Consider the following 23,946-nt stretch of genomic DNA (forward strand, 5'->3'; position numbering starts at 1 on the left):
CGTTACACAGCACGCATCCATCCCACTGTGGGGTCACAGCCCGTCAGTGCTCAGGGCAGCAACAGCTTCCAAGAGCAGCCCTGCCCATCTCTTGCTTCCAGCTGTCCAGCTGCTTAGAAAGAGATGGGAGATTGGAGGGAAAATCGTTCTTGCCTGCAGATTCAGACCTGCACACCGGTGCTCTGTTCACCACCGGGGATTGTTGCTAGAGACTTCAGTGTCTTGCAGGAGACCTCAGCAGCCCTGGGGTTGCCCATGACAGCACCAACCACAGTGCCAAGCATAAGGGCATACAGTTTAATCAGTGCAATTGGGTGAGGTTTCAGCAGACTCCAGTCCAGAGGGTGGCAGAAATGCTTAATGAGAGAGAAAATGAGAGCCTTGTTGGAAAGCACGATGGGCACAGTAGAGCTGTTTCTCACACTCAGAAGCTGGAGTTGACCCCTGCCCTCTGACAGCTTGTGGGATGTAGACCCAGGGCTTTTCCTACTGTTCTGATCCATTCCTGTGTCCCCAAGAGTCTATTCTGCTGCCAAGTCAGGAAGCATCTTCTGTCACTATCCTTTATGTTCAACGGGGTGGGGAGAGGAGCAGATTATCCTGGTGGGGAAATAGAGATGGAAGAGACGCCTGCCTGCGCATTGTGCTGTCTTCCATTATCTTTGAAAGGAGGCCACCTGAGCTCAGGTTTGTTTGAAGCCATCAGAAGGCTACTGCTCTGGAACTTTGTTGTAACTGGGACACTAGCGCAAAGATCAGCCTCAGAGATACACTTTCCTCTTTGGGCACTCTGGAGCTGTGTGGTCTCAGAGAAGTCTCTTGCCCTCTCTGAGCCTCTGTTTTCTCACCTGTGAAATTAGGGTAATGATACTTCCCTTACAGGGTTGTCATGAGATGGCAGAAATAAGTAAAAAAGTGCTTGGTTAATGTTCGATTCCACTTTTCCCTGTCCCGATCCAGGGAATGGATCAATGTATTGAACACTTAACCATTTACCTGCTTTGCAGATAATAAATGCAGAGTATATCTTATGTTAGAAACCAGTTTTCTTTCAAAATTAGGAAGATGAATTAATATTTTGTTTAGCATATACTATGTACTGTGCTTGCATTCATTTTACAGGTATGGAGCTTCCCCAGTGGCTCAGCAGTAAAGAAACCACCTGCAGTGCAGGGGACACAGGTTCAATCCCTAGGTCAGGAAGATCCCCTGGAGGAGGGCGTGGCAAACCACTCCAGTATTCTTGCCTAGAGAATCCTATCGACAGAGGAGCCTGGTGGGCTATAGTCCATAGGGTCACAGAGTCAGACACAACTGAAGTGACTTAGTACACACACTTGATTATTAGTAATCCAAAACCAGTAGGACCCAGAATCCACACACCCATACAACACAACTCATAGGGCAGTAGATGAGATCAATGAGCAAGTTAACTATGAGAGTGCAGCATAAATCCTGATAAAAGATGTTCAGAAAATAAGCATTAAGTCAAATGGAGAAGTGGCTGTGGACCGGGTGCTCTTTGAAAATGGTGTTACTTTTTAAAGGAGAGGAGGAAGGAATATTCCTGGCAGGAGTGACAGCCCATATGGAGATGAGGCAATAGGGAGTAAGTCTCCAGGTTCAGGGACTACAGGTGGCTCAGTGTGGTCCATGGGAGAATCGAAGTGTGAGCCTTGGTCTCTGCCCAAGGGCCAGTAGGTTAGTTGAGGGATGTGTACATACGAGAGTTAGCAACACAGGGCACCATGATCATGGCAGACTGAGCAGAGCAGACAGAGGTGTGACTCGAGCTCAGAGTGAAAACTTTAAACAACCAGCATGGCTCCTTCTGTGTCCTTAAGAATCATACAGCCTCCTGCTGCACAAGACCGGTTCAGGTCTCTCCTGAGCCCTTGAAAGGTGGCAAATCCAATCGAGATGTGCTGTGAGAATAAAATATACTTTGGTTTTCAAAGACTTTGTACAAAAAATGTAAATATCTCTTACCTCCTGGCTAATTTTTATATTGATTACATGTTGAGATTATACTCATATGGATATATTGGGTTAAGTAAAATAAATTATTATAACTAATTATTTCTTTTTACTTTCTTTTGTGAATTATCTTTTTTTTTTTCTGCTTATATTCTTTAATGAACTAGGTAATAAATGAAGTACAGAAGGGACTCACAATAAAATCTTTGATGATAGTACACTTTAGCGAGGCTTCTTTTGTGAATTATCTTTTTAAATTTATATGTGGTTTGACTGTCTTTCCCAGTGGCTCAGCAGTAAAGTATCTGCCTGCAATGCTGGAGACACGGGTTCGATCCCTGGGTCAGGAAGATCCCCTGGAGCAGGGCATGGCAACCCACTCCAGTGTTCTTGCCTGATGAATCCCATGGACTGAGGAGCCTGGCAGGCTGCAGTCCACAGGGTCTCAAAGAGTTGGACATGACTAAAGTGACTGAGCACATATTTTGATTAAAGTCATACATAGTTAATATATATAAGATAATGTATCTGATGTAAAATCCCATGGACAGAGGAGCCTGGCAGGTTATAATCAGTGGGGCTGCAAATTGTCGGATGCAACTGAGTCTATGGTGTGCGACCTACGACGCTGCATGTACACACACGCTGTGAATGGCTACTACAGTTAAACTAAGTAACATATTATCTCCTTACATAGTTATTATTTTTTAATGTGATCAGAGTACCTGAAATCTATCCTAAGCATATTTCCAGGAATTAATACAGTACTTTTAAGTATATGCCTGTTCTTGCTACTTTTTTAATGTGGCTGCTAGAAGATTCACAGTTGCAAGTGTGGCTTTATATTTCTATTGGAGAGCTTGGATCTTGACATTGAAAGGTCTTGACTTGGGGTAGCAGGGAAGGACATGGAGCTTGAACAATACTGTGGAAAATGAGTGGGGCTCAGGTGCACAAAAAGAAAGAAGGATTTTCCAGAAGGAGAATGATGGTTGTATAAGCACCAAGGAGGAATGTGCAAGGTTTATTTAGGGAATCCTGAGTAAATCGTCCGGATGGAACAGGTGAAAAACTCTCTATGGTATTTTGATAAAATGACATATGTTGGTCATGCACACTCAGATATGCTGTTAGGCTTCATATGAATGATAAGCAGAAAGAGGTCTCTATCACTGGAGGTAACAATGAATTTACAGAGAGTCCCTGGTTTTTCACTTTGCCTGTTTTGAAGTCAAGGATTGTCCTAGGGAATATTCAAATGCTATCTCATGATTAAAGTTTCAGAAAAAATGAAAGGGTTGATGACTCTTGTCATGCCCTTTATTTGAACTTCCTCAACCCAGTGACTTCTTGGAGTTATAAATATAAATGTGCTCAAGAAAGATATGGATGAAGGCACAGGAGACAGACCCCTACATAAGGCTCTTAACAAGAGAATTAAGAAATGTCCTTAATCTTTCATGATGACATCCTGTGGGACAATACTAGAAATGCCCCACAAGGGCCCTCTGAAACAAGAGATACTGAGCTGACTTGATGTGACATAGTATTAATTTTTTTTATTCTTGTATTTAAAAGCAAGATCCCGGGACATGATTTTACCATGATTGCTCACTCTTCTTCAAACATCCAAGGGATAATAAAGCAAGATCCTGCCTTGATATTGTGTCGGGTATGTTATCCAGTATTTTTTACAGAAATGGCCATGATATTTGGGGATTCATTCTCTACTATAGGGGCTTCCCAGGTAGCGCAGTGGTAAAGAATCTGCCTGCCAAAGCAGGAGATGCAAGAGACGTTGGTTCGATCACTGGGTTGGGAAGATCCCCTGCAATAGGAAATGGCAACCTACTCCAGTATTCTTGCCTAGAAAATTCCATGGACAGAGAAGTATGATGGGCTACAGTCCATGGGATTGCAAAGAGCAGAATACAGCTGAGCACACACACAGAAAGGCTATACAGAGGCAGTGTGGTGAGAACTTGTGAGTTTCATAATTAATGTCAGTTAAATAATAAATATACCATAGACTTGGATATGAAAATACATAAATATAAGCAAACAACATTGTTGTATTGGATGAAAAGGAATTATTAAAAAAAAAAGATTATTTAAACCAAAGAACTCCTAATGGCAAGATGTTTACCCTGTTTCTCTTATCCAGCAAACCCACAGAATCACACAGGTAGACTGTCTTATGACAGGGGAGGACAATTCATCCCCAGATGAGAAGTTCTGTCAAAATATTCAAAACCTATCTTTTAAGCAGGATCACTAGCTGATAGCCTCAGGCAGCACCCCAGTGGGCCAGAACTACCACATGTCTGAGTTCAGCCAGACCTGAGTCCCTAATTTGACTTTACCATTTATTAGTGTGTTAACTTGAGAAAAATGCAAAACCTTTCTAAGCCTCAGCTTAGTTATCTAGAAAATGGGATAGTAACACTAGCTGTCTTATAAGTATCCTGAGGACTACAGGAGAGTAGGTGTGTAAAGTGCCCAGTGCTAAAGGTTTGCAAGCTTGGTGGGGGTAGTGGTTGTGCTGGAAGTTCTAGTATAGGCTTTCCTTTTGCGAGAAGAATCAGGAAACTGCCTTTCCAGAATGAATTGCTTTTGCCCCAAGGCTTCGAAATCTTCCAGTTCCTAACATAGGACTTTGGCTGCTCCCCTAGTAAAGCGAGAGGCACTCTGAAGTCACAGTGTTTCAATCTTTCCACCCACTTCCTGGCCTCTCCCTCACCTGCCACCTCTTCTCTGGAAGACTTGGAGCCATCTCCCCTTTCTTGCCCTCACTCCTAGCTTTAGAGATTTTTAAGAACTTTTCCATTTCTTAGGTATCTGTGAGGAGAACACTTTAGATTATTCCAAAGTTTGGTGGGTGGGGGCGGGGGGGGGGGGGCCGGCAGTGGTAGGTGTTTTTATTGGTGCCCTGAATCAAAACTCACCTGTGATTATCATCAAGAGAAGGGATAAGGTGTAAGAATAAATACAAATATACTGAGACGTTAAGGGTTAAGTCATCACTAAGAACTTCCCACCACCACCGGTGTACCTACTTATATGAATGAGTCACTTCTACTAAAAATAGTGACATACTTAAGAAGAAATGGTAGAGCAGTAATTACTTAGACAGCAGCTTCCTCCACCTGCTTCCCTGAGGCAGGAACCCGGGGATGTAAAGATAGAGGCTCCAGATGATCCAGGGAATAGAACAATCAGGGGATCCTCTGGGACAAAGGAAGACGTTCAGGTCTATATACCTTTCATCTCTTTGCTTTTTAGTTCTCTTTCATCCAGAAGAATTGCAGCTTGCCCAGTAGCCAGCCTATTTGCATTTAAAAAGGACTTGGTCCCCTCACAATTCCCTGCCTGTTCACCTTAAAAATGAAGCAAGGGTCCTATAGTTTTAGGCTTTGATGGTGTTCATGAGCAGTTTGTGACATATTTGAAAATCCTGACCCCCAGGGACCCTGGTTTCCATTTGTTCCATTCTGAGTGTATTTGTGCCTCTTCAGAAAATCAGCTTCCTCAAGAGCTTACTCTTCATCACTGCTCTGCCATTTAACACAGGCCCAGCTGGGCTCATAACGAAAAATCAGGCATGCCATTAACACTAAAAGCACAATCTGCAACACCATGTTCAGGCCAAGTGGCATTACGGAAGTTAATAAAAGCACTGCCTAAGTTTAACCCATGTTGCTATTAGTATTATTCTAGAGGTAAGCACTTGTGCTTTGCTGTCAGAACCCTAGATCCAGTTCCTAGCTTTTTCCCCTGAGGAAAGTCAGGGACCCAGCAGAAAACATATAGCACATTCAAAATCAGTAATTAAACAGAATGTAGTCCAGGACTGTTTTCAAAGTACAAGGAGTTGGATTAGTTTCTTAGAGCCACCGTAACAAAGTAGCACAAACTAAATGATTTCAAAAAACAGAAATCTCTCGTCCCACAGTTCTAGAGGCTGGAAATCTGAAGTCAGGGTGTTGGCAGAGCTCTGATCCGAAACCTGGGGACTCCACCCTTGCCTCTCCCTCTCTTCCAGTCCTGGCCAGCCATCTTTAGCATCGTTTCACTTGCAGCTGCCTATCTCTAATCTCTGCCTTCATTCTCCCCGTGTCTGTCTTCACATGGAGGTCTTCTTATAAGAACACCAGTCATATTACATTAGAATTCCCCTACCCCTTATCAACTCATTACATCTGCAATAACCTTATTTCCAAATAAGGTCACATTCTAAGGTACTGGGTGTTAGTCAACGGGGGATACAAGTCAACTCATAACAATGGGATTTAGGAAAGCCAAAAAAGGTCCCTGTAGTACCTGGGTCCGTCTCTTGCCTGCAAGTGCAAAGGACATAGGGTTATGGGAGCCCTCTGATACCTGTGGTTATAGGAAATGGTGCCTGGCAGGCCACACTGTAACTTGGGGAGAGAACTACAGCCACTGGCAATGGACAGCCAGGCAGGGAGGGAGCTAGGAAAATACACATTATGACCTCTCTCTCCTCAAACTGCTGATCTCCTGCTCCCACCTCCCAGGACTGGCGTCCAACGGGAAGCCCAAGAGGAGGAGCCAGCTCCTGCAGGCCTGAAAACTTGGCCTGCGCATGCACTGGGCAGGGTGAAGACTGGATGTGGAGGGGCAAACGGAATATTTAGCATAGCCTGTTAACTTCTCCAAGCCTCAGTTTACCCGTCTGTAAATTAGGAATAATAATAGTGCCGCCTCATAGAACTGTGAGCTTGGCACCCAGCGTATAATCACCATCAATGTTAGCTGTTGTGTTAGGATGAGTTCTGGTCATCTTCCAAAGACCCAGCTGCTAGGCCACTACCTTATGCATCGGATGACTGTTAGAGGTAAGGAGTCATGTTTGTGAACGAGCACAGATATGCACACAGCCCTATTTCCCAGCAGTCTTCTCTGCTTTTCAGAGCCATAAACCCGAGTGAATGTGCTTCAGCACCTGGGACCTGGCCTGGCCAGATGGCCGCTTGGGCAAAAGCAGGGGTAATTTTAGTCCTCTAAAATTCAGTCCATAGCTGAGGTGGGATCAACCCAGCGGCCACAGCACATTGTTTGGGAGACACTATGACTAATGCCCTCAAGAGCAGGACACAACTAATTCTCACAACAGCTAGAACTCATGGAGGTTTCAGACTGAGAAGGAGACCAATCGTCATGCAATGGGACATCTAGGAGAGTTTTTTTTTTTTTCATCAGAGAGGATATTGTGGAAAGATAGCATTGGGGCTGAACCTGGAGAAAGCGGGATTTGGGCATGTGGCGAACAGGCGGGGAGGCAACAGCATAAGCCGAGACAGAGTGGACCACACGAAGACCATGCAGGACAGGAATGCATGTGGCGGCATCAATGAGCGTAGAAGATAAGGCATAAGACTACAGTAGGTCTGGGGAGTAAAAACGGTGAAGGATACAGAATGCCTGGCTGTCTCCACCAAAAGCATGTCTCCACCAAAAGCATGGCACGTGAGGTCCCCTCTGACTGTCTAGGTCATAGCAGTTTGTCTGTTATGTTTTGAATGTAAACTGGCTCTTCCCTCCTTAGAAGAACATTGGAGACTGTCTGAAGAGCTGAGCTGAGAACAATTTTGAGTTCCTATCTGGCTGAGGTCACTGGCAGAGGCTGCTGAGATTGACTTGTGATGTCTTCTGTGGGAATTGGAGGAGAGCACAGAGGCTTGAAAACCATATGTTTAACTTTCCAATCTGAAGGTGCCAGTTGGTTATTATACAGCGTGAAGTAAGTCAGAAAGAAAAAAACAAAAATCGTATATTAATGCATATATAGGAAATCTAGAAAGATGGTACTGATGAACCTGTTTGCAGGGCAGCAGTAGAGACGCAGACATGGAGAACAGACTTGTAGACACAGTGGGGAAGGAGAGGGTGGGACGAATGGAGAGAGCAGCATAGAAACATATCCACTACCGTACGTAAAACAGATAGCCAGTGGGAATTTGCTAGATGATTCAGGGGGCTCAAACCGGTGCTCTGTGACCTAGAGGGGTGGGATGGGGTGGGAGGTGGGAGGGAGGTTCAAGAGGGAGGGGACATATGTATGCCCATGACTGATTTATGTTGATGTATGGCAGCAATTAGCCTTCAATTAAATTAAAAAAAAAAATTTTTTTTTAAGGGATCGCAGGAAGCCACAAGTTCGAACTGCTCCTGCACAGCTTGGGCCACTTTCTCCAGGCTGGATTTCTGAAACTAGACCTGCAACTATGACAAATGAGGCCCCTCTCCTAAATATGTACAGTTGTTTCTAGGTCCTTCTGAGGTTGACTTGACACTATAGCCTGGGGTTGAAAGAGGTGACTTCTAGAAGCTACAAGTGGAGAGCTACTCTGCCAATGCAAAGTAGGAAACCCAGAGCCACCAGCCAACAAAGTGTAACACACAGAAGGCAGATCCCAGGATTTTCAGGAGGGCTGGAGCGAGAGTCACCCTGGTGAAAGGAAGTCTGGGACAGAAAGAGGCCCCCACACATTGGTGGGGGTAAGACCCCCGAGGAGGTGTATGGTGGAACCGAGGAAGGGATTGGGCTTTGCATGGTGGATGAGAGATCCCACTGGACTGGACCCCAAAGAATTTAAGGGTAATATATATGTTTCCATGCTATTCTCCCAATGTGTCCCACTCTCTCCTTCCCCCACTGTGTCCACGGGTCTGTTTCCTACGTCTGCATCTCCACTGCTGCCCTCGCAAACATGTAAGATAGATAGCAAGTGAGAATTTGCCGTGCAAAACCAGGGAGCTCAACCCAGCATTCTGTGACAGCCTAGAGGGGTGGTTTGGGGTGACAGATGGGAGGGCGCCTCAGGAGGGAGGGGACATGTGTATACCTGTGACTGCACTGTGTTGAGGTATGGCAGAAGCCAACACAATATTGTAGAGCAGTTGTCCTCCAGCAATTGTATTTTGTTCTATACTACTCAATATTGTACGATTATAATCTTCCATACTTAAAAAAGAAAAAAAAGGAATTTAAGGTGAGGGAGCAGATGACAAAAACCAAATTGGGGTATTTCAGCTACCGCAACTGCAAAGAAATGGGAGGAGAAAGTAGTAGGAGGTGTAGAGAGACCCCAGGTGCATGCAATATTTCTTAAGGGGCAGCGGAGCTGGAAAGAATATGTAGAGAGATAAGAACAAGGAACATGGGAGCTGGGGGAGCCTGGGCTCTGAAGGTGGGAATAAAAAGCAGGAATCTTCCAAATAGGAAAAGTGAGACTCTGGGAAAGAGACTGACGGTGGATGAACCCATGAGGATTTCAGAGAAAGTGTGTGGAATCCTGCAGTAATGAGAGGTGAATGAATGAAAAAGGAGAGACTTAAAATGGAAAGTGAAACACTAAAGATTCTTAGATTGGCCTCAAACAAGGGAATATCATTCTAGAGTTTCTGAAGGCCAAAATAACATAGGTCATGCTAACCAAAACTAGGGGAGAAAATCAGATTGATAAAAATTCGACAGAATTAACCACACAGGGCTTCCCAGGTGGCACTAGTGATAAAGAACCAGACTTCCAACGCAGCAGACATGAGTCACAGGTTCGATCTCTGGGTGGGGAAGATCCCCTGGAGGAGGAAATGGCAACCCACTCCAGTGTTCTTGCCTGGAGAACTCCATGAACAGGGGAATCTGGAGGGCTACAGTCCATAGGGTCACACAGAGTTGGACGCGACTGAAGCGACTTAGTGCACAACCACACAGAACAATCCGGATTTTCTAAGGTGTATTTAGTATTTCTACTCTCATTTTCTTTTATGTTGGTTGTAGTCTTGGCAACTGCAGAAACTTTGTATTCTGTTCATTGTGGTATCTTACATAGCAGTTTGACTTAAATGGAAGTTCTGTCTATGGCAATGATCCATTCCCTGGTTTCAGAGAGAAACACAATCTGGTTCACAGCATTGAAGCTGACAGTCTGCGATTTGCACAAACAGTTCTGAAAGGGCCCACTTGTCATAATTGCAAACCAAGTTTCAGAAGTCCAGCCAGGAGAAAGTGACTCAGGCTCTGCAGGGGCAGTTAGAACATGTGACCTCCCGTGATTCTCTTTCACAATCAACTGTGGCACCTTCAGATTGGAAAGTTAAACATACAGTTTTCAAGCCTCTGTGTCCTCCTCCTGTGTGCACAGAAGACATCACTAGTCAATCTCAGCAGCCTTTCCCAGTGAGCCCAGCCAGATAGGAACTCAAAACTGTCCTCATCTCAGTTCTCCAGGCAAACTCCCACCCACCAACTGTAATTGCCAGGGGACTTGAGACTCATTTGCCACCAGCCACTCTTCTTATAGATCTTCATAGCTTGTGGTCTGTAACTTAGTTCTAACCTGTGATTCATATTAGCTTGTTTTAGATAAAACAAGTAACAAAACAAAAGAAAAATAATTTTCAGGTGCTAGGAAAGTTTGCAGGCAACAGGGGAAGGGGGCGACAGAAGTTGGAGATAGTTGGGTGGCATCACTGACGCCATGGACATGAGTTTGAGTGAACTCTGGGAGATAGTGAAGGACAGGGAATCTGGAGTGCTGTAGTGCATGGGGTCACAAAGAGTTAGATGGGACTTAGCGCCTGAATAACAGCAGCAATGCCAAAGTAGTACATTCATCTTGAAATTAAAACCCCAGGGCCTCCCACATCTGTAACACAACCTCAAATTCAGAACTATATAAAAGAGATATCCATCACTTCAGAGGAGAAAAATTCCTCATGAAGTCCATATACCTCACTGTAGCGACATGTAGAAAATGAGTTAATGATTTAATGTTCTTAGTTACCCAGGGTCTTTAATAATCTTGCATACTGTCTGTGTAGACTCAGGCAGAAAATTGGAAGACAGTGAGACCACCAGAAGCAGACCAACAATGTTCTAAGGATGCAGAAGCTGATAGAAAGAGAAGAAGATGTCTTCTGATCCATCTCTAGAAGTACACAAAATATTTTTAAATATGTTCCAGACATGAAGCGCTAAATTAAGAAAAAATTAAATTGTATCTAGTATACTCTGTTTCCCAAGCAAAGAAGGATGTAATGAGTGTTTCTTAAAAAGGTTTCCATCAGAAATGATACGGGATTCAGTTATCTGGGAGATGCATTTGGTCATAATTCTCATTCGATGTTGTGGCTAGCGAAGTGCATTAATTAGTGAAGGGTTTTCTTCACTACAGATTTATAAATCTCTGCAGTTATATGAATTCCAGTTACATAAATGCCTTCTAAGAAAGCACAAGAAAAACTCCCCAGTGATGGAGAATGATGGACATGAGTCTGCACAAGTTGTTAAGGTGACCAAAGAGAACACATCTGAGCTGAGCAAAGCAGCTAAACAGCCATGAAATCATGAAATTGAGGTGATGAGCTGGCTTGAGGATGGTGAGGGCAGGTACAGAGGATATTCATCACTGAAAGAGGAAGAATCTCTGCCTTCAAGTTGTTCTTAAAGAATTACATACAGCTGGCGTGAGGTTCTCAGACCTGTCAGAGATTATTTTTATGGACAGTATTAAACATCATATTTTGCAATGCCTCCTTTCTTTACCTGGAATGAAATTCACAGGTAATAAACCTAAGTGAGAGGGAAGATGGAAGATAGCTTCTGGGTTCCTCACCAAGGCAGTGAGTGGTCAGTAAAGAGGGGCTATTAACCAAGTGAGGAGAAGGGCTGATTCTCCAGGTGGTTGGAAACAGTAATGTGTCACTCAGAAGAACACACGACTTAGGAAGCCTCACTTTGCTGGAAGCACACAGGTCTGCAGGGCAAGGCAGCCAGGCCAAGTGTCAGGAATGCACCAAAGCCAAAGGCCCAGGCAAGAATGAAGACAAGCATGTGCTTGTGGATGCATGCGGCAGGATGGATGACTCTCAGGAACATGTGAAGGAGCCAGATGCAAAAGACTATATTCTGTGTAATTCCATTTATATGAACGTCTAGAAGAGGCAAAACTGTAATAACTGAAAGCAGATCAGTGGTTGCTTGGGACTGGGGGTTGGAAACGGGATTGACTGCAGAGGGGCATGAAGGAGCTTTCAAGATGATGGAAGTGTTCTGTTCCGTGAGTATGCTGGTGGTCCACGATGTTAACATTGGCCAAAACTCATCGAACTGTGCACTTAACATGGATGAATTACAAACAAATGATGCTTCAGTTGTGTCCAACTCTTTGCAACCCCGTGACTAGACAGTCCATGGAATTCTCCAGGCCAGAATACTGGAGTGGGTAGCCTCTCCCTTCTCCAGGGGATCATCCCAACCCAGGGATTGAACCCAGGTCTCCCGCATTGCAGGCAGATTCTTTATCCACTGAGCCACAAGGGGAAGCTCAAGAATATTGGAGTGGGTAGCCTATCCCTTCTCCAGCAGATCTTCCTGATCCAGGAATCAAACCAGGCAGATTTGATTGCAGGCAGATTCTTTACCAACTGAGCTATGAGGAAAGCTGCTTTTAAAAATCAGGGAACGCATGTACACCTGTGGTGGATTCATGTCAATCTATGCCAAAACCAATACAGAATTGTAAAGTAAAAATTAAAAATAAATAAATTAATTAAAATAAATAAATAAATAAATCCCTTAGATTATCAAAGAAAAAAAAAAATAAATAAATAAAATAAAAATCAGGTGTATAGACTGGCCTAGAGGTGGAATCAATCACATAAGACCTTGACCCTGAGGCAGCAGCTCTGAGGGCCAGCATATGAGACTGGGCATAAGACATAGAGGATGCCAGTACAGATATAACCTGGACAGAGCACTGGGTGTTAGTCTGGGGTGTGTTTTTTTTCTGCAAACATACTTTGCACATCTACTACATGCCAGGCACTGGACTAGGCCCCCAGTATGAAGTGATGATGGAGGAATCACAGAGTTCAATTTGGAACTTGGGATAAAACTCCAAACTCGACTCCAGGCTCTACAGTCTACTGAATTTTGACTGATAAGTAAGCTCATCACAGCATGGCTACTGGAATGACTTTAGATTAACTTTTCAGCTGTGAATGATGCTTTCATAATGAAGAATATTCATCAGTGTTGACAAAGGATGAGGACACTAATCCCCTCTGGCAGAGATATTTCTTCATGATGAGTGCGAGCTTGTCGTTGTGTTCATTCAGCATATTTCTTGAGCACCTAGCACGTGTTAGGCATGGAAAAAGACATGCATATGAATGAGTCTGCATTCTCAAGAGGATTATAAACTAGAAGAGGAGAGAAGACAGTCTTACTTCTCTGATCATAACCAAGGTGGCATGCGATCGAGTATCCTAGGAGAACATCAATGTGCTACAGTGCTCAGAAGAGCATGTGCCCACTTCTTCAGGCTGTGGAGGGGCATTTCCATGACAGATCTTGTTTGCACTTGGCCCATTTATTATCTGAGGCTGGGCCCTGAGAGTGAAAGGCCTTTAACCTCAGGGAAGCAGATTCACAACTTAGCTGTCGTAACCAAGATTGGGAGATGAACAGGAGGCATTCTGAGATGGGCTAAGTTTATCACCAGTTTCGAGGTCACCAAGTGCAACGGTGAAGGTGAGGCAAAGCTGTGAGTTGGCTCGTCAGACTCGTTGAATTTTTCCTGGCAGATACTAAGATGGTGCATAAAAGGTGGAAAGAGTGGCTGGAGCAGAAGCAGACGGGGCAGGTCATGTCACACCATATTGTAAAAGCAAATGAGGTCATCAGAGCTTCAGATCTGTGCTGCCTGTGACTGTTAGGTCCACCTCTGAGCTTGTTTCTGAAGGGCTACTTCATTTTTAGTTTTCATATTTTAGAAGGTAGCACATTATTTGTCTTTGAAGCAGGTTGATGTTCCATCAATGCAAGTTGACCACTCTATGAGGTCTCTTCACATCGAAGTTAGAGTATATAGTTCTCCCCTTCAGAAGTCTTTCAACCCTGTCCACAGAACTGACTTTATAGAAGGCTATTGATGTTGGCACCAGAAAAAAAAAAATAGAAGCCGATGTGTAAAAATATCTGTGAATTAATGCCTGTTTTAGTTGTAAATCCTGTTTGTTGTTTGCTTTTGTGTTTTTATTTGTGCTTGTGTGTTTGCGTTTCCGCCTGTGTGTACCAGACTTTGTTTTCTTTGCAGATGGCTTGGCTGTCTGTGAAAAACTGGTCTACTCAAGGACATTGCTGACTCTTTTTAATGAGGCCAACATCATGGCTTTAGTTCCCATTTGGCCAGTTAGCTTTGCTCTCTGCTTCCTTTTGTAGCCGGAGGCTGCTCCCTAATCATCACATCCAACTGCCTCCCATGGGATGGGAGAATAAGGGGAAAGGCAGATTATCAGGGCTGGTCCACAGCTGCAGTTCTAGCTTATGGTCAGCCAGAGGCCTCTAGAAATATTGGCTATGATCATTCATCAGGTTGTTCTTTGTCTTCACATGAACCAATTCTTAAATTTTCTTTGGGTTGGATCCCTGAAGAAATCTGTTTTAAGCTCTGTTGTCTTAACCAGTAGACTAGATTATTTCAGCATCCATTCTCTTTACCATCAGAGTAGACTCCTGGGACCCAATTAGTACCATTATTTTTGGTCTTTGGAAGGTATTGCATCTCTGGTTTCTTACATTTTCAGCTCTTGAATCTGTTGCCAAAGAATCTGCTAACAAGAGCTAACATTTATTGAGTACTTCCTCTGTGCCAAGGCCTTCTACATGAATTATCTCCTTTAATCCTCAAAATGGCTTTTGAGATAGAACATAGTGTTCCTTTTTTCCAATGAGGACCAAGGTATAGAACAGTTACATTGCCACGTGTTCACAAAGTTGGGGTTCAGACTCCAGTCTGCTTCCAGATCCCGTGCTCTTCAGACACTGTCATGACTCTTCCCTGCAAATATGACAGTGTGGGCAGAAGACCTAGAAATTGAGTGATTACTGCAGATTTACACTGTTCTGAATTGACAGCTGATTTAGAGGAGGAATTCCCTGGTGGCTCAGACAGTAAAGCATCTGCCTACAATGCAGGAGACCAGGGTTCGATCCCTGGGGTGGAAAGATCCCCTGGAGAAGGAAATGGGATCCCACTCCAGTACTCTTGCCTGGAAAATCCCATGGACAGAGGAACCTGGTAGACTATAGTCCATGATGTCGCAAAGAGTCGGACATGACTGAGCAATTTCACTCACTTAGAGGAGGGTACCCTTTAGGAAGGCTTTGAGAAACCTACACAGACTGTTAAAAAGTGAAGACATCACTTTGCTGGCAAAGGTTCATATAGTCGAATCTATGGTCTTTTCAGTGGATGTATGGATCCAGTGTACGGATGTGAGAATTTGAACAAAAAGGCTGAGCACCGAAGAACTGATGCTTTCAAATTGTGGTTCTGGAGAAGACTCTTGAGAGTCCCTTGGACAGCAAAGAGATCAAACCAGTCAATCCTAAAGGAAATCATCCCTGATTATTCATTGGAAGGACTGAAGCTGAAGCTGAGGTTGAAGCTCTAATACTTTGGCCACCTGATGTGAACAACTGACTCACTGGAAAGAACTCTGATGCGGGGCAAGATTGCAGGCCAAAGGAGAAGAGGGTGGTAGAGGATAAGATGGTTGGATAGCACCACCATTTCAATGGACATGAATTTGGGCAAACTCTGGGAGATAGTGAGGGAGATGGTGATGGACAGGAGGCCTGGCAGGCTACAGTCCATGGGATCGCAGAGTCAGACACGACTTAGCGACTGAACAGCTTTATGTCACCCTTATTGGAGCTAGATCCCAGATAGCCACCTGGCAACTGTGCAAACTGGACAAGCTCTTTCTGTGCCAGCAGTTAAATCTTTTTCCTGTGCACTGTCATCTTTCTTAGTTGAAGCCCATGCCACTGGGTGTAGGTGGACTATTATTTGGACCTCCAAAATATTTTATTGGACAGAGGTATTTAAACACCCTAATACTTGTGGCCAAATGACACCTGTATTTGAGGCATCCATTGATTCACATGTACTCTCTCCATAGGTCAATTTTAGGAAGTGATTGTCAATACTGCAAGAAACTCCATGTTAAAGTCCAAGTATAGTGTTCTCCCTGATGGCTCACACCCCCAACCTTTACCATGAAGATAGGTTCTGGTAGCTTAAGAAGCTGAATAGTAAAACATCAGTGGGTTTTTTTTTTTTAATGCACTAGTATTTCATATCTCCCTGTCGCTTTTGAAATACCCCAAAACATTTTTGAGTAGGACAACTCAAGCTGTAGATCAACAAATATTATCTTAAAGAAAAAGTTTAATATTTCTCCATTCTTGTAATAAAAGTGAATACAAAATGCCTACTGCCTCATCTCAAGAAACAAAAGTTTTTATACTTTGATTCTTGAAACTATTTAGTTGTTACTTCAGACTTCTGGATGCTTCCAGTGTTTGCTGCAGCTGCTCTTTAGTCGCTCAGTCCTGTCCAGCTCTTTGAGACCCCATGGACTGTAGCCCTCCAGGCTGCTCTGTCCATGGGATCTCCCAGGCAAGAATACTGCAGTAGGTTGCCATTCCCTTCTCCAGGGGATCTTCCCAGAGATTGAATCCACATCTCCTGCTTGGCAGACAGATTCTTTACCACTGAGCCACCTGGGAAGCCCACTTACAGTGTTTACAAGTTGGCTAACATTTGACACTGATTCTTTTTTAGTATCTAAATGGTGTCTGAGTGATCTTTGATCTTAAACTCTTCTTGTTGATTTCTATATTTCCCATCATCCACATCTTCTGAAGAATTGCTTGGGGGAGAGGAGGCAGGGGGTTATAGTTTGTTTTTAATCAAAATTGGTAAAATTCACTAAGTCTTCTTATTTTGGAATGGGTATCTTTAGACCCAGACAATTTCACTAAAGCCAGTTTTATTAAATAACTTTGAGTCATTTCCTCCTGGTCTAGCTTTCTCAGCCTGCCAGCACACGTGGGTGGTACAGAGTCTGTGAAACTGAATACAGTCTGACCCCTTTCAGAGATTGTTTTATAAACATAAAACCCAATAACTGATCCTAACCCCTTAAATCCTCTTGCATTTGATGTCCCTCCTTGTCGGTGGCTCAGTATCTACCCAGATTCCTTCTGCCCAATAGAATTAAATATTGCTTTCCCTGTTCCACAAAATACCCTTACAAGTCGTCTCCTGGTTTGGGCTTTCTTTCTACAGGTGAATTTTATTTCCTTCACTTCTTAAACAGTCTGGTTTAACTTCCTTGTTTTGTAGCATTCTCTCCTGTTGGTACAGGGGCTAACTTTAGTCAATTAGATTCATTTTCTTACCTTAACTTTTTCTCTTGTGTTCTGAAGTTTTTTCCCCATGTAGCATCCAACTCTTTGCCAGGGGGTGGGGGGGGCGTTTAGTTTTTGTTTTCTAATTTGCCCGCCTAGTCTCCTGAATCTAATTAGAGTTTGAAATAATATGTTAGATTCTCCTGAATCTAATGTGTTATCCTTATTTGGCAGGCTTTTATTCTTTATTAGAATCAGGCATGGCACTACCAGTTATCAACTGGATGCCTTATGACTTGCTTGACCTTGCTGTCCACCTGGAGAATGAAGGTCATAGTACCTAATTTTTGGGATCGTCCTCTCGGTTTTATTAACTAATGACTCCCCACTGCATAAGATGGCTTATGGCACTTCAGTCAACGTTAGCACCACTTTTACTTATGAGACCTAGTTCATAGAGTTGCCTCTGCTTGTAGGCTTTCCACCTTTTATTCTCCTTTGTCACCTTTCACAACATCCTCATCACTGTCACCAATAGGAGGAGGGAGTGGTTTCAAACTCAGAGTTCACAGTCCTTATCTGAATATCCACTGTTAAATGGATGTTGGCCAGCTTAAGTGAAATGCCCTGTGACTGCGTTTTTCACAGGCCTTCCCTTTGTGCCACTTGTGGTATCAAGCATTTTCCTGTCTACGGATAGAAGGTAATAATTCTTGTAAAGGTAAGAACCTAAATTCCCTTGAAAGATTTGGGTTAATGGTAGAGATATCAGTGGTACCCAGGTGATTGACTTGGTAAGCAATCTTTCCTGCTGAGAATGAATCGTGTTTATCTCCATCTTTCATCTCAGTGCAGAAATGTTTTTTCTATTGTATACATTTGTGTGAAATTACCTTTTATGCTCCATTTCCTGTCCCTTCCATGGTGCTGCTTGATCAGGAGTGCTATTCTGAGCGGTGGTTGCTGTCCCCCTTGTCTTGGGGACATCTGTCACATGAAAATACAGCCATGAATAGCCACCTGTTTCCCATCATTCACACTGCTCTATTTCTCTAATGTTGGAGACCTCTTTGGGATCTTTTCCTCTTTGACCAAAATTTCCAGTAAAGGAGTTTTAGGAAATCCCAATACAGACCATCTGTAAGTTCCCTGAGATTAAAAAACGATGACTTTGAACCAGTTTTGACAGCTAAATGTTCCTATAAATACCTTTATTAAAGTTTTAGTTTCTGTGAGAGAAGAGATGCTTAGATGACTGTGAGATTCTTTGTCAGGGATGAGTTCAAACATAGGAGGGAAACAAGTAAAAATAACCTACTAAATCAAGGCAGACTGTCAATACTACTGTAACAGAGGAATCCTCCTGATAAGAAGAAAAAAGAAATTAATTTTACCTGGGAAAATCTTGGAAGGCTTCATGGAAGAGGTGGGGGTCAAAGGATAAATGGAAATTCAACAGACTTCTGCAGTAGGATGAGCCAAGGATAGTATTCCAGACAAGGGATATAGCTAAACAACTGGTGACTCTTTTCCCTCAGAGTGAGTGTGTGTGTATGTGTGTGTACAAAAATGTGTAATAAAGGAAAGAATTGCAGTGGCAAGTACATCCTTGGGAAAATTGGTTGCCACCATGGTTTTACAGCTGCAAAAGCTACAAAAACTTACTTTCACTCTAAATAAGCTCAGAAAGATAATATCAGGTATGGAGGGAAGGAGAGAATTGGGGACAAGTGTGTTTATATCTCATTCCTGTCTGATTTTTCCTTTGAAAATGGAAAGCTTTTTGTTATCTATCAGAATCTTTCTGGTGGAATTCTGTCAGTCTTATCCCACCCCACTTAAAGCCCCGAAAACAAGTCTGTTCCTCACAGCAATGACCTTTCTTTAAAAGGCAAATCTGGCCTGACATCACTGATGTTTTGAATTCAGCAGTCAAAGCTTTAGAGGGATCTCTTTCTGAAGGAAAGAAAGTGTGTCAGCCCTAAAGTGACAGCCCCCTGCTTGCTGCAGAGAACGATACTGGTTTTTGTGATAATCAGTGGCAAGGGCAATTTCCGAGCTGAGAAATGATCTGTTGGTGAAAGCACAATTTCTCTTCAGATCTTCTTCAACAGGAGTCTGACAACAAGCAAGAAACTCAAATAGTTTATGTTTTACTTGGTGAGGGAAAAAAAGACATGTCAGATTGCTGTACACCAAAATATACCTGTTTGATGCTTAGTTGTACAAAATGGCGAGGGTTCCTTGCATTCTGTCTAAAGCTCAGATCCTGCTCAACTGTGCACCTAACGTGAGTTCCTTAATGGCAATGATTGAGTTGCTTTACATAATTTCCTAAGTGATATCATAGACATGTTCCGATTCACTCTTCTAGCACTCCTAGAAAGGATTATCACAGTATTACAGCCAGGGAGGCTGCAGCCAGAGAGGCTGAGAGCGTTCCCAAGATCACACAAGTGCAAAGATGCTGGAACAACCCCAGATCCAGTGCCCTTTGTGTTTCAAACAGAGCTGCTTCTCTAAGGATGGGCTTCTTTCTCTAAAAAGACAGAACCCGACAAGAACAATTCTCAGAGGTTCCTTACAAACCTAAAAAGTTTGTTTGTGATTCATAGTGAAAAATTAGTGTAAGGTCTTCCTTCTTGCAGAACCAATGTAGGGAGCCCAAAACTGAGGTGTGGGGCGGGACAGAGCCCCTTGGTGCTTGGGCTACTGGAGACACCCTCATTGTCACCGCCCCTCATGCTGCTCTTGACCTCAGACCCACTGTCTTTGGGATCCACCTAGAAAATGCTCGTCCTTTCACGTTCTCTCCTGATCCCCACTTGTTCCACACTCCTCTTTGCCATCATGCATTAAAAACACACATTTATGTTTTGCCACCATGTTGGTGGGCTCAGATGATAAAGAATTCACTTGTAATGCAAGAGACCAGGGTTCAATCCCTGGGTCAGAATCATCCCCTGGAGAAGGGAATGGCCACTCCAGCATTCTCACCTGGAGAATTCCATGGACAGAGGAGATTGGTGGGCTAAAGTCTATGGGATCACAAAGAGTTGGACACAACTGAGTGAGTAACCCTTTCATTTTTTCCTTTTAAAATATACCACATTTATTTTGTTATTTGTGGAAATTTCACTCTGAAGTACAAAATATGTCCTTACTTTGCTCTTACAGCCACAGACTCACAAACTAAAATATGCTAAATCAGAGTCCTAAATAATTAATTATAGCAATGCAGCACAGGCTGTGAGGAACAAAGACATTTTTTAAGGTTGAAAAAAGTAATGTCATTTATAGTCAACCACCAGTATAAAATATTCCTTAAATGATGGCAATTCCCAATATCATGGAATTAGAAATGAATAGGAATAAAATTACGTTAATACAGAAGCTCATGTAATCTCATGGGACTTGGATGTATTATAACATCCAGGCATCTTTTATGTCCTTGGTTATATGCCCCCTCTGTCTGTGTCTTCACAGTGTATAGCTGGAATACTAAAATTATTCTTTTCACCAATGGGGATTATGAGCATCTAGGGAAACTATACAAAATAGAATGTAATAGAATAGGATGTCTTTTCTCACCATTGAAAGTGAAAGTCACTCAGTCGTGCCCTACTCTTTGTGACCCCATGGACTATACAGTCCATGGAATTCTATAGACCAGAATACTGGAGTGAGTGGCCTATCCCTTCTCCAGGGGATCTTCCCAACCCAGGAATTGAACTGGGGTCTTCTGCATTGCAGGCGGATTCCTTACCAACTGAGCTATCACACATGAAATCAAGCTGACAACAGGCACACACACAGACACAGAGGTGCCCACTGACAAAATGACATCCAGGCAGACACACAGACACACAGAAACACAGTCATCAAGTGACGGACATCCCAACACACAGACACACTCATGGACCTCTTGACACAGAGGACACACAGGCACTGACGATCTTATAGAGACACACACTCCAACACACTGCCACGCCGAATTCTCCATGTGGCATTCTTAAGTATTGTGTATTTCTTATCCTCCTTGTGCAGTTTCATTTCTTGTCAAAGTTTGTTCTGGACGTTTCAATCAAAGATTAGTTCAGGAAAAAGGCCCTATTTAAGTAAATATACTTTTAGACTTAGTGATTAAAGAATAAGAATTACTAATGTAATCATTTACCTACAGAATTTTCAATGTGAACAAGTAGCATTAACGATGACAAATATTCCTAATGAGGAATCCTAATTTCAGATATATACAAGTATCCCTTAAGCAAAATGTGAAAATGTCATGATTTTTTAATAAGCATGGACTTTATATATCAAGCATATTGTGTAAGAATATAGAGAAATTTTATATAAGCTAAGGTCACATGAGGAAAACAGAACTGAAATTTGAAATTAAATAAGCTAGAATTGGAGATAGAGACTAGCATGATGATTAAGGACACAGACCTTGGGTAGACTGCCTGGATTCAGACTCAGCTCTTTCATTTACTACAGGAAGCTTTAGGTAAGTAATTTAATTTTCCCCTCCCTCAGTTTCCTCAGTTTTGCCCTTCTAAAACATGGAGATAAAAACAGAACTTATCTCACAGGCTGTTATAAGGATTCAATGAGTGGATCTATGTGAAATATGCAGACCCTTCCTGGCATAGTAAGCACACAGTTAAGTGTCATCTTTAAAAATTACATACGTGTTAATTGAGGCTGAATGCCCTTATTCCTCAGAAGCCAGTCTTGCACCTACATTCATCTGAATCTTGTTGTCCTAATACTCTATTTCCAGAAGAAAACAGAAATCAGCAATTCTAAGCACCATCTCTCCCCACCATCAATAATACCAGCACTTTTATCATCAGTATCTCCAACAAGTCACCTTATTCTCATTTTGCATAAATCTTTGAACTTGAGGTGAGAGATGCTCTTCCTCCCTAAGCTCCAACTCCCTCCCTAAGCTCACAACTCCCATGTGGAGAGGGACTAGTGTGTTTTCAGGTAGGAAGCATGTCATATGTAGTTTTTATTCATAATGACTAAGTACCCAGATTCATAAATTTATTTTCACTGATTAGAGTAGTTTCAGTTATCTCCATAAACTCAGCCTCACTCAGTTGAGTTCCAACAAGCTTCCACCAGGAAGAAGGGGGCAAAGATATAAAGTTGTGGGAAATCCTGCCCTCTGTAGATTAAGCATATCCCTGGCACATTGCGTGTGTGAGTGTCACGCATGTCAGTATCATCCTCACATGCTGCAGGAACAGTTAGTGTTGAGAACTGCTGTCCTAAGCGACATGCTAACAGTGACGTATTGCCAGCGCTTTGCAAACTGGAAAGGCATACACAGATGTTCATCATCATTTTTGGTAAGTATATGTGACATAAAGAAGCTCAGACATGACACGTCTGCTCTTTCCAAAGCATGAGAGAGTGTTTGGGACAGTTGTCCTGAGACATGGTGTCTGTGACAATGGGCCTTTCTTACCCATCCTCTGGAGCATATCTGGATTAGGCTTGCCTACTGGCCCATCAGTACCAAGCACTCCACATACACAGAAATACACCCCAAAGGTTCCATGCTCAATTGCTACTTTTTAGGGACATTTCCATCAATAGTGGTGGTGGCAAGTGTGGAGAAGCAGCAACATGTCAAAAAATAAGCTAGAGATACTTCTAACAGAAAGCATCAATGAAAAACATAAAACATAACAACTGACCTGAATAATGGGTCCTTTGATCTTGGCAACAGATAATTTAGTAGAAAATAGCTATTAAAATTAACATTTTAATACTATAATAGCCACTGAATTTAGTAAAATGCAGGTATAAGTAAATCAGGTATTTATAACTTTTCAATATTTAACATTAAGACAAAAATCCTTCATCTTAATAAGGTCAGAATAGCTTACATTTGATATGCAAAAAAGAGCAGTCAGGATCAGTTCAGTTCAGTCATTCAGTCGTGTCTGACTCTTTGTGACCCCATGAATAGCAGCATGCCAGGCTTCCCTGTCCATCACCCTCTCCCAGAGTTCACTCAAACTCATGTCCATCGAGTCGGTGATGCCATCCAGCCATCTCATCCTCTGTCGTCCCCTTCCCCATCCTGCCCCCAATCCCTTCCAGCATCAGGGTCTTTTCCAATGAGTCAACTCTTCGCATGAGGTGGCCAAAGTACTGGAGTTTCAGCTTTAGCATCATTCCTTCCAAAGAACACCCAGGGCTGATCTTTAGAATGGACTGGTTGGATCTCCTTGCAGTCCAAGGGACTCTCAAGAGTCTTCTCCAACACCACAGTTCAAAAGCATCAATTCTTCGGCGCTCAGCCTTCTTCACAGTCCAACTCTCGCATCCATACATGACCACTGGAAAAACCATAGCCTTGACTAGACAGACCTTAGTCGGCAAAGTAATGTCTCTGCTTTTGAACATGCGATCTAGGTTGGTCATAACTTTTCTTCCAAGGAGTAAGCATCTTTTAATTTCATGGCTGCAGTCACCATCTGCAGTGATTTTGGAGCCCAAAAAAATAAAATCTGACAGTTTCCACTATTTCCCCATCTATTTCCCAGTCAAGATCAGTAGTTACTAAATCAAATCCGCTGATTTTTGTTAAGTGGGCAGATGATTAATGAATTCATTCAGATCTGTAGGAAAAAAAATAAACAGGAGCTTAAGATCACGAAACATGAAAAGTCATAGCATCATAACCCCATATAAGCCACCCTCAGAGTCAGATC

General features: G+C 42.9%; 1 protein-coding gene and 1 long non-coding RNA gene across 4 annotated transcripts in view; both read left to right on the top strand.

The window, feature by feature from the left end:
* The window catches only part of SLC24A2 (solute carrier family 24 member 2), a 276,734-nt gene that overhangs the window by 137,130 nt on the left and 115,658 nt on the right, over positions 1 to 23,946 (top strand). The gene's annotated exons all lie outside the window — the stretch shown is intronic.
* On the top strand, positions 1,505 to 8,005 carry LOC120862343. Its single transcript, XR_005720767.1, has 3 exons — positions 1,505 to 1,515; positions 7,828 to 7,834; positions 7,874 to 8,005. It is a non-coding gene; the product is annotated as an uncharacterized LOC120862343 (long non-coding RNA).

Source organism: Oryx dammah, unplaced genomic scaffold, assembly GCF_014754425.2.
Source record: "Oryx dammah isolate SB20612 unplaced genomic scaffold, SCBI_Odam_1.1 HiC_scaffold_1, whole genome shotgun sequence".
NCBI classification, from domain to species: domain Eukaryota; kingdom Metazoa; phylum Chordata; class Mammalia; order Artiodactyla; family Bovidae; genus Oryx; species Oryx dammah.